This window comes from Pan troglodytes, chromosome 23 (genome assembly GCF_028858775.2).
Source record: "Pan troglodytes isolate AG18354 chromosome 23, NHGRI_mPanTro3-v2.0_pri, whole genome shotgun sequence".
Classification (NCBI taxonomy): Eukaryota; Metazoa; Chordata; class Mammalia; order Primates; family Hominidae; genus Pan; species Pan troglodytes.
Window position 1 is genome coordinate 37,627,730 of NC_086016.1, and position 14,557 is coordinate 37,642,286.

The window sequence follows — 14,557 nt, forward strand, 5'->3', positions numbered from 1 at the left end:
GGAGGTTGAGGCAGGAGAATCGCTTGAACCCAGTCAGTGAGCTGAGATCGCACCACTTCACTCCATCCTGGGTGAAAAAGCGAATCTCCATCTCAAAAAACAAAAACAAAAAAACAAAATGGATATCAGTTTTATTCCCATTGTGCAGATGAGGAAACTGAGGTTCAGCAAGGCTCAGTGATTTACTTACAGTTACAGGTAGGAGTGGTGGTGCAAAGGTCCACACCCAGACTGTCCCCAGCTCCTGGGGGAGTAACCATTAGGTTTTGCTGCCTCCCTCTTCTCCAGCTCCTCTGCCACAGTGGGGCTCCTCTTCCACTGCCAGGACCCCAGGTAGGAGCAGGGAAGTCGTGGGGCGGGAGAGTCAGCCCTGGATTGCAGCAGCGGCCACCAAAGGCAGGGCCACTGGGCGATGAGCCTGCATTAGGCTTTTCATCCCTGCTGCTCCCTCCAGCTCCTCGTTACTGTCCTTAATTATGAAATAACAGCGGTTCCCAGGCAGAGGGAGGGCGGGACGGTGGCAGAGCGAGCATCCAGATGGCCCTCCTGGCAAGCGTGGGCCTCGCCTGGTCTTTATGTAAGAGTCGCTCTGCTTTCCAGATTGCCTTCGAGTCAGATGTTTAAACACTTGTTTTGTGTTTATGATACAGAGGAAGAAATTAAAAGGCCCCCAGGGGAAAACGAGGAAGGGAAAAACCAGGAGTGATTCTGGGGGGTTGTCAGGCCAGATGGAGAGAGAAATCGAGTCTGGGACTGGTGTTCAGATGACCATGAGCAGGTGGCTTCTCTGCCCTTAGGTGGTGAGATCCAGGAGTGCATGACAGAGGGAAGTGGGTGAGCTTCTTCAGGAAACAAAACTGGAACTGCCAGCGACTGAGGGCCTGCTGTGTCCTCAGCACTGTGCTCTAGCACACTTTATACGCCCTCTCTTTTTCTTTTCTTTTTATTTATTTATTTATTCATTTGAGACAGAGTCTTCCACTGTCACCCAAGGCTAGAGTGCAGTGGCACAATTTTGGCTCACTGCAGCCTCAACTTCCCAGGCTCAAGCGATCCTCCCGCCTCAGCCCTGCAAGTAGGTGGGACTACAGGCACGCACCACCACGCCTGGTTAATTTTTTAAAATTTTAGTAGAGACGAGATCTCGCTATGCTGCTCAGGCTGATCTTGAACTCCCGGGCTCAACTGATCTTCCCGCCTCGGCCTCCCAAAGTGCTGGGATTACAGACTTGAGCCACCTTCCCGGCCTATGTACCCTCTCTCAATCTCTCAACAGCCCTGTTTTACAGATGGAGAAATCAAGGCCTTGGGGGGGATTTGGTGACTTGGCCAAAGTCAGATTGCCTGACGTGCAGAGTTGGCCTGGGACTGCTGGAAGTTTTTCCCGCCTGGAACATTCTTCCTGCATCCAACTCCCCCTCCTGTAGAAAATCTCCCCCAGCAAGCCAGCCCAGCTGCGTGCGCTGCTGCCCCCTAAACTTTCTGTGATTGTGACTTCTGAACTGGATGTCTTACTGCATCTGACCTTCGGTAGCTCGAGAACTGTTCATAGGCCCCTGGAATCCGCACTGGAAAAGGCCTCCGTAGTCAACGCTCCAAGCCTCCATTGGCTTTTTAGATTCCCTGAAAGGCATCCCAGCTCTGCTGAACACTGACACCAAAAGGGAATCAGTCAATCACTGCTCTTTGAACGGAGTTTGTGGCTTGACACTTCGTCACTGCAGAATCTCTTAATGGACGGAACCAAGTCTTCACTTCTCTCTTTCATATCCTGTAGCGGGTAGTGCAGTGCTGGGCCCACTAAGAGATGGCAGAAGCACAACATAAGTTAGTTGCAAGAGCATAGAATCACCATCTCTTTTGACAGGTGAGGAAATTAAGGCCTAGATTGCCGGGGGCTTGCCTACAGTCACACAGTGAGTGGTGGACAGAGCTGGAACAAGGACTCAGACACCTTCCTAGCCCAGAGCTCTACCCACTCTTTGCTGGCCTTGGGTCTTGCTCCTCCCAGCAGATTTGGGTGTTCCCTCCACAGTGCTCCCCAAGGGCCTTGCACAGACCACTGTGAAAGCATGTACCAGAATCTGTTGTCACAAAATACGCAGAGGGTTTTGGAGACCAGGGACCTCGTGTCATGTCTCCGGACCTACGGCTTCTTCTGTAAGCCTGGCCCACAGAAGGCACCAGGAAATATTGGAAAAAGGCAGGAGAAGAGGGAGGGGGGCAGAGGAAAGAGGGATGGAGGAGCAGCAGGGGATAGCAGGGGCCTCCACTGTGAGGGGTCCCCCAAGACAGCCTGTCATTACAGCCGAGTCAGAAGGAACTGTGACCTGGTTGACTGTGAGCAGGAGGTGTCTGAATACGGCTTTGTAACAATCATGGTAATATAGAGTTCATAAATACACTCTGCTTTATCCGATTCCCAATGCTTGTTGCATTTGGTTTGCACAACACAGGAGGCATGGGGCTTGTATTATGTTGATTTTGCAGATGAGGAGACTGAAGCTCAGTAAGGTCCTGCTGTTAATTAAAGACAGAGCTTGAGCTATTGAACCCACACCTACCAGTTTGTAGCCAGAATCGTTTCTGCCATGACATATTTCCTTCCTTCCTTCTTTCCTTCCTTCCTTCCTTCCTTCCTTCCTTCCTTCCTTCCTTCTTCTTTCTCTCTCTCCTTCTATATATAGACAGAATTTCGCTCTCGTTGCCCAGAACTGGAGTGCAATGGCGTGATCTCGACTAACCGCAACCTCCGCCTCCCGGGTTCAAGCGATTCTCTTGCCTCAGCCTCCCGAGTAGCTGAGATTACAGGCATGCACCACCACGCCCGGCTAACTTTGTATTTTTAGGAGAGACGGGGTTTCTCCATGTTGGCCAGGCTGGTCTTGAACTCCCAGCCTCAGGTGATCCTCCCGCCTTGGCCTCCCGAAGTGCTGGGATTATAGACGTGAGCCACCGTGCCCGGCCCATTCATTCTTTCTTTCACTTCTTTCATGACTAGCTCACATTCTTAGGCGTGTTGTTGCTTTTCCTTGAACACGCCAAGCACAGGCCCTCTGGGGCATCTGCACTTGCTGTTCCTCTGCCTGGGATGTTCTTCCTACTGCCATGCCCACCTGGCCCAACCCTTGCTTCGCTCTGTTTCAGTGTCACCTCCCTGACCACCTGTCCCCAACAGCTCCCCCATTACCCTCTCACACACCTGAGCCTGCACCATTTTTCTTCACAGAACCAATCACTCCCTGACTTTATATTGTTATTATATGCTATTTACTGTATTATATTCTGTTTTATAGCTATTTGATTAATTACCTCTTCCCTCTAGAACATCAGCTCCTTGAGAGCAGGGTTTTGTCTCTGTTGTCCACCATTCTATTCTCAGCACCTAGATCCATGCCCAGCACATAGTAGGTGCTTAAATACGTTTCCGTTTACTGAATGAATAAGCACCTATTATGTGCCAGAACCTACTCTGGATTCTGAGAATACGCACATGATTACGATGATCCTCCTGCCTCTAAGATGCTCATAGCAGACAGACAAAAATGGGTCACCGGGGCTGGGCATGGTGGCTTACACCTGTAATCCCAGCACTTTGGGAGGCCTAGAAGGGTGGATCACCTGAGGGCAGGAGTTCCAGACCAGCCTGGCCAACATGGAGAAACCTGTCTCTACTAAATACAAAAAATTATTGGGGCATGGTGGCAGGCCCCTGTAATCCCAGCTACTCAGGAGGCTAAGGTAGGAGAATCACTTGAACCCAGGAGGTGGAGGTTGCAGTGAGCTGAGATCGCACCACTGCACTCCAGCCTGGGTGACAGAGTGAGACTCTGTCTCAAACACACACACACATACACACACATGCAAATGAAAAACAAACAAACAAACAAAAACAAAAAAGGGGCACCAGGTCAGAATGTGGGCTGAGGTAGGCCCCCAATAAGATGGCTCCTTTAGCTGTTGTGTGGCAGAGCCTACTGGATGACCCCTAGTATAAATTCTACTCTATTTCCTTAATAACAGAACCCTAAATTTAGCTGGGTGTGAGGTCACTTAGAGTAAAGGCCACATTTCCCAGCTTCCTTTGCAGTCCAGTGTGGCTATGTGACTCAGTTCTGGCCAATTTCCAGGAAGTATCCTTAGAGAAAAAGGGTGTCCCCTCTGCTGCCCTTTCCTCTGCTCACTGGATTGAGAAGTGATGGGTGGACTTAAGCAGCCATCTTGGACTGTGAGGATGAGGCCACACCCCCAGAATTCTGGCACACAAAGCTAGAAGCAGCCTGGGTCTCTGACCCTGTGAAGCACAAGTCATCTCACCTTCAGAATTCATTTAGCTGAGTGAGAAATTTACCTGAGCGAAAAGTAAATTGGTTTAATCTACTTTTATTTGGGATTTTCTGTGGCTTGCAGTTGACTAATCCTAATCCTTATTGATGCAGCCTTAGAAGGAGCGGAGAAAGTGGCTAGGAGACTTGTTTTGGTTCTCAGAGAGTGAGATGGCCCCACCATTTGGCAGAGAGGCAGAAGTTGTGGTTGAAGTGTATCTGGATCTAGGCAGGGCCTGTTGACCTTGCAAGTTTTATAAATCATTAATGGTAGCACTCATTTGATCTCCATTCATTCATTTACCTTTTCATTTATTTCTTCAGTTGTCCCACCATTCACTCATGAGGTTTATCTACCCATCCATTCGTCCATCAAAACATTCCATGAGGCAGGTATTCATGGGGCTGGGGTGTGAGTTTGAGCCAGGCAGGGAACAGTTTGCAAATGAAGCTCAGCTGGGAGACTGGGAGCAGGGTCTTTGGATCTGGAGTGCCCTATCTGAGGCCTGGCAGTGCTTGCTCTCTCATCAGGCTTCTGCCTCTACTGGAGGCACATCTGTGGAATGGTCAAATTCAGGATTACAGGAGTGTGCCAGTCCCAGGGAGGGCCAGAGAGCCCTCCAGGTTCCTTGGGGACTACCAGGGCAGGTGTCCTCCCACCCCGTGCCCTGCAAGAGAGCAGGCAGTAAACCTTTTAGCTCAACTGCACCTTCATTGTGTCATGAATGGTGGTTGATATCAGCAAGAGAATGATTCATGTGTCTTGTAGTTTCTGGAAGATCTAGAAGGCATAAAGTCCCTGCTTAGGACACATGCTAAGGATATGCTGGAAGGGAGTCAGAAACTCATGGGCCTTGTACGTTTTCTCCAAAATTGAGCCAGGATCCTGGGGGAGGAGTGGGATTAACAAAGATCACAGGACTTACTGGGGTGGAACGAGGCTGAGACAGCAGAGACAAGGCATATTTGATAGAAAACAAAAAGTGGATGAAAAAATGACTCCCTGGATGTCTGTGGTTCACCCAGAATAAGCAGGTTTTTTCCCGGAACTTCATGAACCTGTACTTTCGCAGATGTTTTGGTCAAAACTGAAGGTTACAAGACAGAAACAAAGCAAAAGTATCTATTTCTGTAATCTTTTGTGATATAACGAAGCATCCCAAAACTTTTTTTTTCTTTTTTTTTGGAGATGGAGTCCCGCTCTGTGGCCCAGGCTAGAGAGTAATGGCATGATCTTGGCTCACTGCAACCTCCGCCTCCCAGGTTCAAGCAATTCTCCTGCCTCAGTCTCCCAAGTAGCTGGGACTACAGGCATGCGCCACCACTCCTGGCTAATTTTTGTATTTTTTGTAGAGATGGGGTTTCACCATGTTGGCCAGGCTAATCCTGAACTCCTGACCTCAGGTGATCCACCCACCTCGGCCTCCCAAAATGCTGGGATTACAGGCGTCAGCCACTGCACTAGGCAGGCATTTCAAAACTTGAAGGTGTAAAACAACAATATTTTTATGATTTCCCATGATTCTGTGGTAAGCTGGGCAAGGCTCCTGCTCCACGTGATTATGGCTGGACATGCAGGCAGCTGCATTCAGCTGGTGGCTAGAAGGTTCTAGAAGGGTGGTCAGTTCTTCTCCACATGGCCTTTCTTGCCACATGGTCTTTCCCTCTGTCAGGACAGCCTGAACTTCCTTACATGGTGGTGGCTGGACTCTGAGAGTGAAAGCAGAAGCTTCCAGGCACCCCCCACTTTTTTTTCTTTTTCTGAGATGGGGTTCAGCTCTGTTGCCCAGGCTGGAGTGCAGTGATACAACCATAGCTCACTGCAGCCTCAAACTCCTAGGCTCAAGTGATCCTCCCACCTCAGCCTTCTGAGTAGGTAGTACTACAGGTACACACTATCACAACCAGTTAATTAAAAAAAAATTTTTTTTTAGAGATGGGGTCTTGTTTTATTGCCCAGGGTGGTGTCAAACTCATAGACTGAAACGATCTCCTACCTCAGCCTCCCAAAGCACTGGGATGACAAGCATGAGCCACTTCTCCCAGCCACTTCCAGGCCTCTTGGGGCCCAGGCCTGGAATTGATACAGCTTCACTTTTGCCACATTCTATTGGTCAAAGCATGTCCTGCATTATCTCAGACTCCAGCGCAGAGAAAATAAACTCCATCTCTTGGGAGGCATCGTCAGTGGCCATATTTGCAGACAAACTTCCGTCGGAAGTTGATGGGATCGTGGAGCCTAGAAAAAAAGTAAGATGTGAATGACACAGGTTTGACCTACGCACAACTTCATGGACACACACTTGGTGCCTAGAGTGAGACTCATCATACATCAGCTTAGGGCTTAAGCCAGTGTTTGGTGCGGCTGACTCTGCCTCTCTTCCACTATGCTGCTTTCCTCTTCATCAAACAACTCCCTCAACTGGAGACCACTAAAAGGAAAGAGAAATACACCAAGGCCACAGTCATTAGCATCCTGGAACATTGGATTCTATTTCTGGCAGATCAGAGGTAGCTGGCAAACCTCTGCCCCCCGTCTCCCCAGCTCAGCACTCTGAGGTAATGAGCCCACTGTATTATGTGGCATTAGCAGAAGTGCTGGATGCTGATCAAGAGAGGAAATAGACTCCCGTCCTCCATCATCAGCAGCCTGCACCTGGGGCTTGGGGTTCAGCTGTGGCCTCAGGGGAAGGCAGCTCCCATTTATTGAGGGCCTACTGTGTGCCAAGTGCTGTGCTGGGTGCATCTGGTCCCTGCTTTTTTCTCAAGCCTCATCTTGCATTCTATTCCCTCTCTCTGATTTCCCACCAATCTGGGTCTATTTTAGTGTTTTCAAACACGCTGCTCTTTCTCTTCCAGGTCTTTGTATGTACTGTCCCCATTGCTTGATGCACTCTCCCTGTCTCTTAGCCAGGTTAACTCAAATGCATCCCTCAGACCTTAGGTTCTCTGCTTTCTCTGCTGGACTGAAACTTCTCTGGGGTAGTGCCACACCCCCCGAAGTACTGCTTGGCTCCCGGCCCAGTGTTCTGTAAGTATTTGTTGAATGACTGAATGATGGAGTGAATGACTCCTCACAACAGCCCATTTTGACAGATGGGGCAATTGAGGCTCAGAGAGAACTAGCTTGTCCAAGGCCAAGATAAGGTGAGAGGCAGAGTCAGGATTTGAACCTGGGTCTGTGTGGTGGCCAAGCTTGTGTCCTTTTGACTACACCTGGCACTCAGGGGTAAATGAAGGAGTGGACGATGGTGATGGGGAGCGGGGATAAGGTGTCCGAGAAAGAGGCAAGGGCAAAGGCACCTCTGTCCCATTGCTTCCAGGTAGTAACACCAGAAATGGAGGTGGATCCTGGGGCTGAGCTACCAAGTCACACAGAGTTCGGCTAAGCCTCTGGGAGCCTGGTCTCCCAGTGTCTCTTAGACTGAGGGCTTACAGGTGCCTGCTCTGTAGACAACAGGTGTCAGGCCAGCAGCTCAGCTGCTGCCAGAGTCCGGAGGGTTGTGCTAATTCCCAGGGTCTTCGGTGCCCTCCGGTTAAAGGGACCCACAGAAGATTCCATGTCAGAAACAGGAGGTGTTAGCACCAGGGAGCTGCATGGGAGGTGGTTCCTGTAGCAGAGAGAGCACTGACTCCAGAGTCCAAAAAACAGACTAAGAATCCCAGCTCCACCAATTATTGCTGACTGACTTTTGCCCAGTTACTTCACCTGTCTGAGCCTCAGTCTCCTTGTCTGGAAAATGGGGATAATAAGACATTCCTCATATGGTTGCTCAGAAAGCTAAATGAGTTAACTTTGTAGCAGACTGAGAACAGGGCCTGCCTCTCCTGCTGGAGCCTGGCATAAGGAGAGCAGTTGGTAAATGTTAGGCTAGAAGGCCTATTGTTCCTCCATTGCCATGGAACCTTTGCTGCTTCAGCTTCTCTCCCACATAATAGTTTGCTCTGCATGTTTCCCAGGGCTGTTGGAAGGATCAGATGTGATAGAGGATGGAGGAGACACCTGTCAAATCCTGTCTGAAGGGAGAAAGCTGAAGGAAGTTGTGTTGCCTTTGTGTCTCCATTTGGACCACACTGGGCCCAGGCCAAGGGACCCAATAAACACCTGAAAAGGAGCAAAATGTCCATAGGCTTGAGAGATGATGATGATGACAACAATGATGGTGGCTATGATGATGATGCTGATGGTAATGGTGATGATGGTGGTGATGATGGTAATAATGATAGTGATGATGGTGGTGATGGTGATGATGATGATGGTGGTGATGGTGGTGGTAATGGTGGTGATGATAATGGTGATAATGATGATGATGGTGATGATGGGAATGATGGTGATGATGATGGTGATGATGATGATGATGGTGACGATGGTGATGATGGTGATGATGGTGAGGTTGATGATGGTGATGATGATGCTGATGACAGTGATGATGATGATAGTGATGATGTGATGGTGATGATGATGGTGGTGATGATGGTGATGATAGTGATGATTATGACAGTGATGATGATGATGGTGATGATGGGGATGATGATGACAGTGATGATGGTGATGATGATGATGGTGATGATGGGGAAGATGATGACAGTGATGATGGTGATGATGATGATAGTGATGATGGGGATGATGATGACAGTGATGATTGTGATGATGGTGATGATGATGATGGGGAAGATGATGACAGTGATGATGGTGATGATGATGATAGTGATGATGGGGATGATGATGACAGTGATGATGGTGATGATGGTGATGATGGGGATGATGATGGTGGTGATGATGGTGATGATAGTGATGATGATGACAGTGATGATGGTGATGGTGGTGATGGGGATGATGATGACAGTGATGATGGTGATGATGGTGATGATGATGATAGTGATGATGGGGAAGATGATGACAGTGATGATGGTGATGATGACGATAGTGATGATGGGGATGATGATGACAGTGAAGATGGTGATGATGGTGATGATGATGATGGTGATGATGGGGATGATGATGAGAGTGATGGTGATGATGGTGATGATGATGATGGTGATGATGGGGATGATGATGACAGTGATGATGGTGATGGTGATGATGATGATGGCGATGACGGGGATGATGATGAGAGTGATGATGGTGATGATGGTGATGATGATGATGGTGATGATGACGGTGATGATTATGGTGATGAAGGCAATGGTGATGATAAGGATGATGGTGATAGTGATGGTAATGATGGTGATGATGACATTAGAAAGAGGGATGCAGTCCAAGCCTTAAGAAGACAACAGGGCATCTTAAAAAAAGATCAAAGGATAGTTGTTCAAACACCCAGATATCTTTAAGTCCAGGCTCTGCTTCTAACTAGTCAAGTGACTTTGGGCAAGTTGTGGAATATCTCTGAGTGTCAGTTCTGCCACCTGTAAAACCGAAACAAGAACCCTGCCCTGCATGCTTCACAGGTAGCCTCCATGGGGATCACAAGCATTTTCATACACACAGGCAGCTGTGGTTGCTGCTGCTGTATCCGAGAGTAGATCCTAGCCCAGGCAGCTGTTGCTATCAATCAGACTTAGTTCAAGCTCTGTTATTTCCTTGCTCAGGTGTTGTCAGCCTCAGTTTTCTCATCTACAAATGACTCTAATAATGCTTCTCCACATAGGGTTGTGGTCTGGCTAAAATGGGTCCATGTAATTACAGGGATCCACCCAGTGCCTGCAAAGAGTGGGGGCTCCATAAATGGTCTTCATTGTGATTGCAAGCCTCTGGTCTACTCCAGCTCTTTCTCTCCTGGCTGCCCACTCAGCTTGGCCCAACCTGGTTGATCACAGTCATCATAGTTCCCTGCAAAAATATTGTGTGGTGCATTCTCAAGGACTAGATGAGGTCACAAAGGGCTGCCCTCTATGGTTGTGTAGGTTGCTTACTGCGCAAGGGCACTCAGCTGAGGAAATAGCTTGTGCCTTTCCTTTCAAAGCTGAGAGCTTTCCCTCAAAGCTGAGAGCTTTAAAGACGGCTGCCTCTGCCTGGGAAAGGAACCTTTCTTGTATTTGCATAAAAACAACACATGGGCTGGAAGGCACCTGAATCACCCGTGGTGGGATTAAACCAGCTTGGAAATGTAGACTCGGATGGGTCTCAGAGAGCACCCAACATTCTTGTTGGACAGAGGAAGAAACTGACCACTATTTATTCATTCATCCAACTTTTACTGCCCACTGATTGACAAGTACCACCTCTCCTCTCAAGAGGGCGAGGACCCCATGACAGATTATTACATGCTTTTCAAACCTATTTGGATATTGATTCTGGACATCAAGAGTTTACATAGGAAGCTCTGGCCGGATGCAGTGGCTCACACCTTTAATTTCAACACATTGGGAGGCAGAGGCAGGAAGCTCGCTTGAGCCCAGGAGTTTGAGACCAGCCTGGGCAACATAGCAAGACCCTGTCTCTACAAAAAATTTAAAAATTAGCCGGGTGTGATGGTGCATGCCTGTAATCCTAGGTATTTAGGAGGCTGAGGCGGGAGGATCGCTTGAGCCCAGCAGGTTGAGGCTGCAGTGAGCCATGATCACAACACTGCACTCCAGTGTGAACTACAGAGCAAGACCCTGTCTCCAAAAAAAAGAAAAAAAAAAGAGTTTACATAGCAAGTTCAGAGAGTAAAAGATTATGCATTATCCAAATCTATTGGAACCCCAAGTTTCAGATATGAGTAGCAAGAGTTCAGACAGTGAGAGTTGAATCCAAAAGCAAAAGATTTCTGTAAGGCAGCTCCATGGAGCACAGAAGAGAGAGCAACCAAGACTTCCCAGAGGCAGTGATGCTTGATTCCAGAAGGAAAGCTAGGAGCCTGCTGGCAATCCAGAGATGAGCAGCCCCTCAGGCACAGGCTCCAGCATGTGCAAAGACCTAGGGTACAGAGAGCCTGGCAAGCTCAGGGAACTACAAGTCAGTGTCTTTGACTGGAGCATAAAGGAGGGGAGGAAGAATGCCGGGCAATGAGGGTCAGAGACGTTAAGTGGCCCATTCAAGGGTCACACAGCAAACTTCTGTTTAGTTGGGATTAGAACCCAGGCTCCTGACTGAATTGGGGCTTGCTTGGATCATCGGGCTCAGTGGGTGGGGGGAGGGGCAGCAAGAGGCAGAAATGGTCAGATGCACCGGGGGCAGGGTGTGGCTGGTTCAGCTGTGCTCCTGTTGACCTTTGGCCTGGTGGGGCACCCCTCCTCCCATGTCATTGCCAGTCTGCCTTCAGGGATGTTTGGCGAGGCCTTGAATGCCAGATGAGGTGCCAGCCTGTTCCGGCTATCTGCCCTCTGTACTGACTGGCACCTGACCCAGTGCCCCAGTCCAGCTGAGCTTATGCAGCTGGTGACCCATTGACCTCTGATGAAGTTCAAGGCTGGCACAGATGCCCAGGCCTGCCAAGGCAAGAGACTCAGTTAGAGGCTGTGTAGTCTGGGATGGTGCATTCAGCAGGAAAGAATGAGCCTGTCATGAGCATGTGTTGAACTTGGTCAAGCCACAAACCGTCTCTTTTTTTTTGTTTTGTTTTGAGACAGAGTCTCACTCTGTCGCCCAGGCTGGAGGGCAGTGGCGCAATCTTGGCTCACTGCAAGCTCCGCCTCCAGGGTTCACGCCATTCTGCTGCCTCAGCCTCCCGAGTAGCTGGGACTACAGGCGCCTGCCATTATGCCCAGCTAATTTTTTCTATTTTTAGTAGAGACAGGGTTTCACCCCGTTGGCCAGGGTAGTCTCGATCTCATGATCTTGCGATCTGCCTGCCTCGGCCTCCCAAAGTGCTGGGATTACGGGCATGAGCCACCATGCCCAGCCCCAGCTCTTTGTCTACAAAACAGGAAGGCTGGGCCACATGACCTCTATGGTATCGCCCACTTCAATCTTCTGGCCAGTGCTTCTCAAACTTTGGCTTGCATCAGAATCACCAGGAGGGCTGGTTAAAACCTGGGAGTGGCCTGGCCTCACTCCCAAAGCTTCAGGTTCACCGGCTTAGAGTGAGGCCTGAGATTCTGCATTTCCAACAAGTCCCAGATGATGCTGATGCTGCTGGTCCAGGGACCACACTTTGAGAATTACTGCTCTAGCAACCCTGGGTGCACATTAGAATTACTTAGGGGAGCTTTAAACCGTGTGGTGATGAAACCCAACTCCAGAGCAATTAAATCAGCATCTCTGAGTGGGGAGCCTGGGTTTTGGTATCTTTTAAAAGCTCCCCTAGGTGATTCTAATGCGCCGCCAGCATTAGGAACTGCTGTTCTAGAAAAGCAGCCTGACGTGTGCTTTTTTTCCTATTGGAATAATTTCTCTTGGACCCCAGCTCAGCCTCTCATTAGCTCCCTGGTTTTGAACAGTCTCCCTGAACCTCAGTTTCCCCTTCTGTAAGTGGGGCTGTTAGGAGGACTAAATGAAACTCTGCTTCACTGTGTCTGTCCACCCTTCCCTGTGTCCAAGGAGAGCTTGTACGTTTCTTCTGCTCTGAGACTGTTTGGCTGAACACAATTCAATAAGCATTTATTAAAAACTTATAATGTGTGAGATGCTGCCCTTAATGATGTGAGAATAAAAGGATGAATCAGGCTCGGTCCCCACTCAAAAGAGCTCACATGCTAATGGGGGTGACGAGGCATGTGTCCAAAATATGAAGCAGGAAGTAACACCGGCTACGAAGGAAGTGATCATGGTGAAGGCCATTACGTGTGAAGCACTTCGCGGTTTATTTTAATTCTCCTAACAACTCCACGAGGCAGCTACTATTGTAACACCCACTTTTACAGGCCAAGAAACTGAGGCTTAAAGAGAGGACCAGTTACCCACAGCACAAGAGCCAGGCTTTGGTGCTGTGGGAGCCCAGAGGAGGAGATTCACACCATTAGAAAGGCTGGGAGTAAGTTTTGTGGGGAGAAGTGTGGACACAGTGCTTTGAAGAATGTGTAGGAGTTTGATGGGTAAATATAGAGAAAAGGGTATCCCTGATAAGAAACCAGCATACACAAGCTCAGAGGAGGGATAGCCTCTCTTCTTTAGAGACCCGGAAGTGATTTGATTTTGCTGGAATGGAGGTTGAGTGCAGGGCATGGTGGGAATCACGTCCTGGTTGGAGGCCTTGTACGCTAGGATAAGGAATTTAGATTTTTAGACTTTATATCTTTTTTTTTTTTTGAGACAGAGTCTTGCTCCGTCGCCCAGGCTGGAGCACAGTGACACGATCTCGGCTCACTGCAACCTCTGCCTCCTGGATACAAGCAATTCTCATGTCCCAGCCTCCCGAGTAGCTGGAATTACAGGCGCACACCACCACGCCTGGGTAGTTTTTATATTTTTAGTATAAAATTATTATATTTTATATTTTTAGTAGTAGGGTTTTGCTATGTTGGCCAGGCTGGTCTCAAACTATTGGCCTCAAGTGATCCTCCCATCTTGGCCTCCCAAAGTGCTGGCATTATAGGCGTAAGCCACCACACCCAGCCCAAGATTTTATATCTTAAGCAATGGGGAGCCCTTGAAAACTCTTGAGCAGGAAGTGGCAGTTTTAGAACAGGGCTAAAATGGTCACAGGTTATATGGGAGAGAGAGGGTGACAGGGAGCCCAGGGACGAAGGGGGCAGCTATGACAAAGGGTCTGATGAGGGATGATAAAGCAAGTGGGTGGGGAGGGGGGAAGGGGAAAATAGGCACATGTAAGAAGTGTGCTGTTGCTACACAAAGCTTCCTTGGGCATCAGTTGATCCCTTATGTGTACTTGCTTATTGACTGAGCCCTACCATACTAGGAGTGGGGGAGGGCAGGAGCAGAAGACAGAGGCTGGGGCAAGTGGACCTCCCAGGGTTCTCACTCCACATGCAGCTCCCCTCGCGACTGGGATATGGTCAGTGGGGCATGACCCATTCTGTTGAACAACTCTGCAGAAGCAGGGAGCAATTGGTTCTTGGGCCGTCTGCTACATTTCCGTGATGGGGGTGGCAGAGCTGGCCCAGCGACCTGAGTCTTCCTGACCCCAGCCTTCCAGGTGAAGCGTGCCACCCCGCTCACCTCCCACTGCCAAGTTCACTGCCAGCTCAAGGCTCACAGCCTGTGTGTGTCATGCCCAGCACAAACCCTCCCGGGCAGAAGCCAGTTCCCAGAGGCAAAGTCTGGATGTGGAAAATGCACCAGGCTGCAATCCTGCCACTTGCCACCAGGTGACTTTGGGCACATCCCCTTAGCCCCTCTGTGGCCT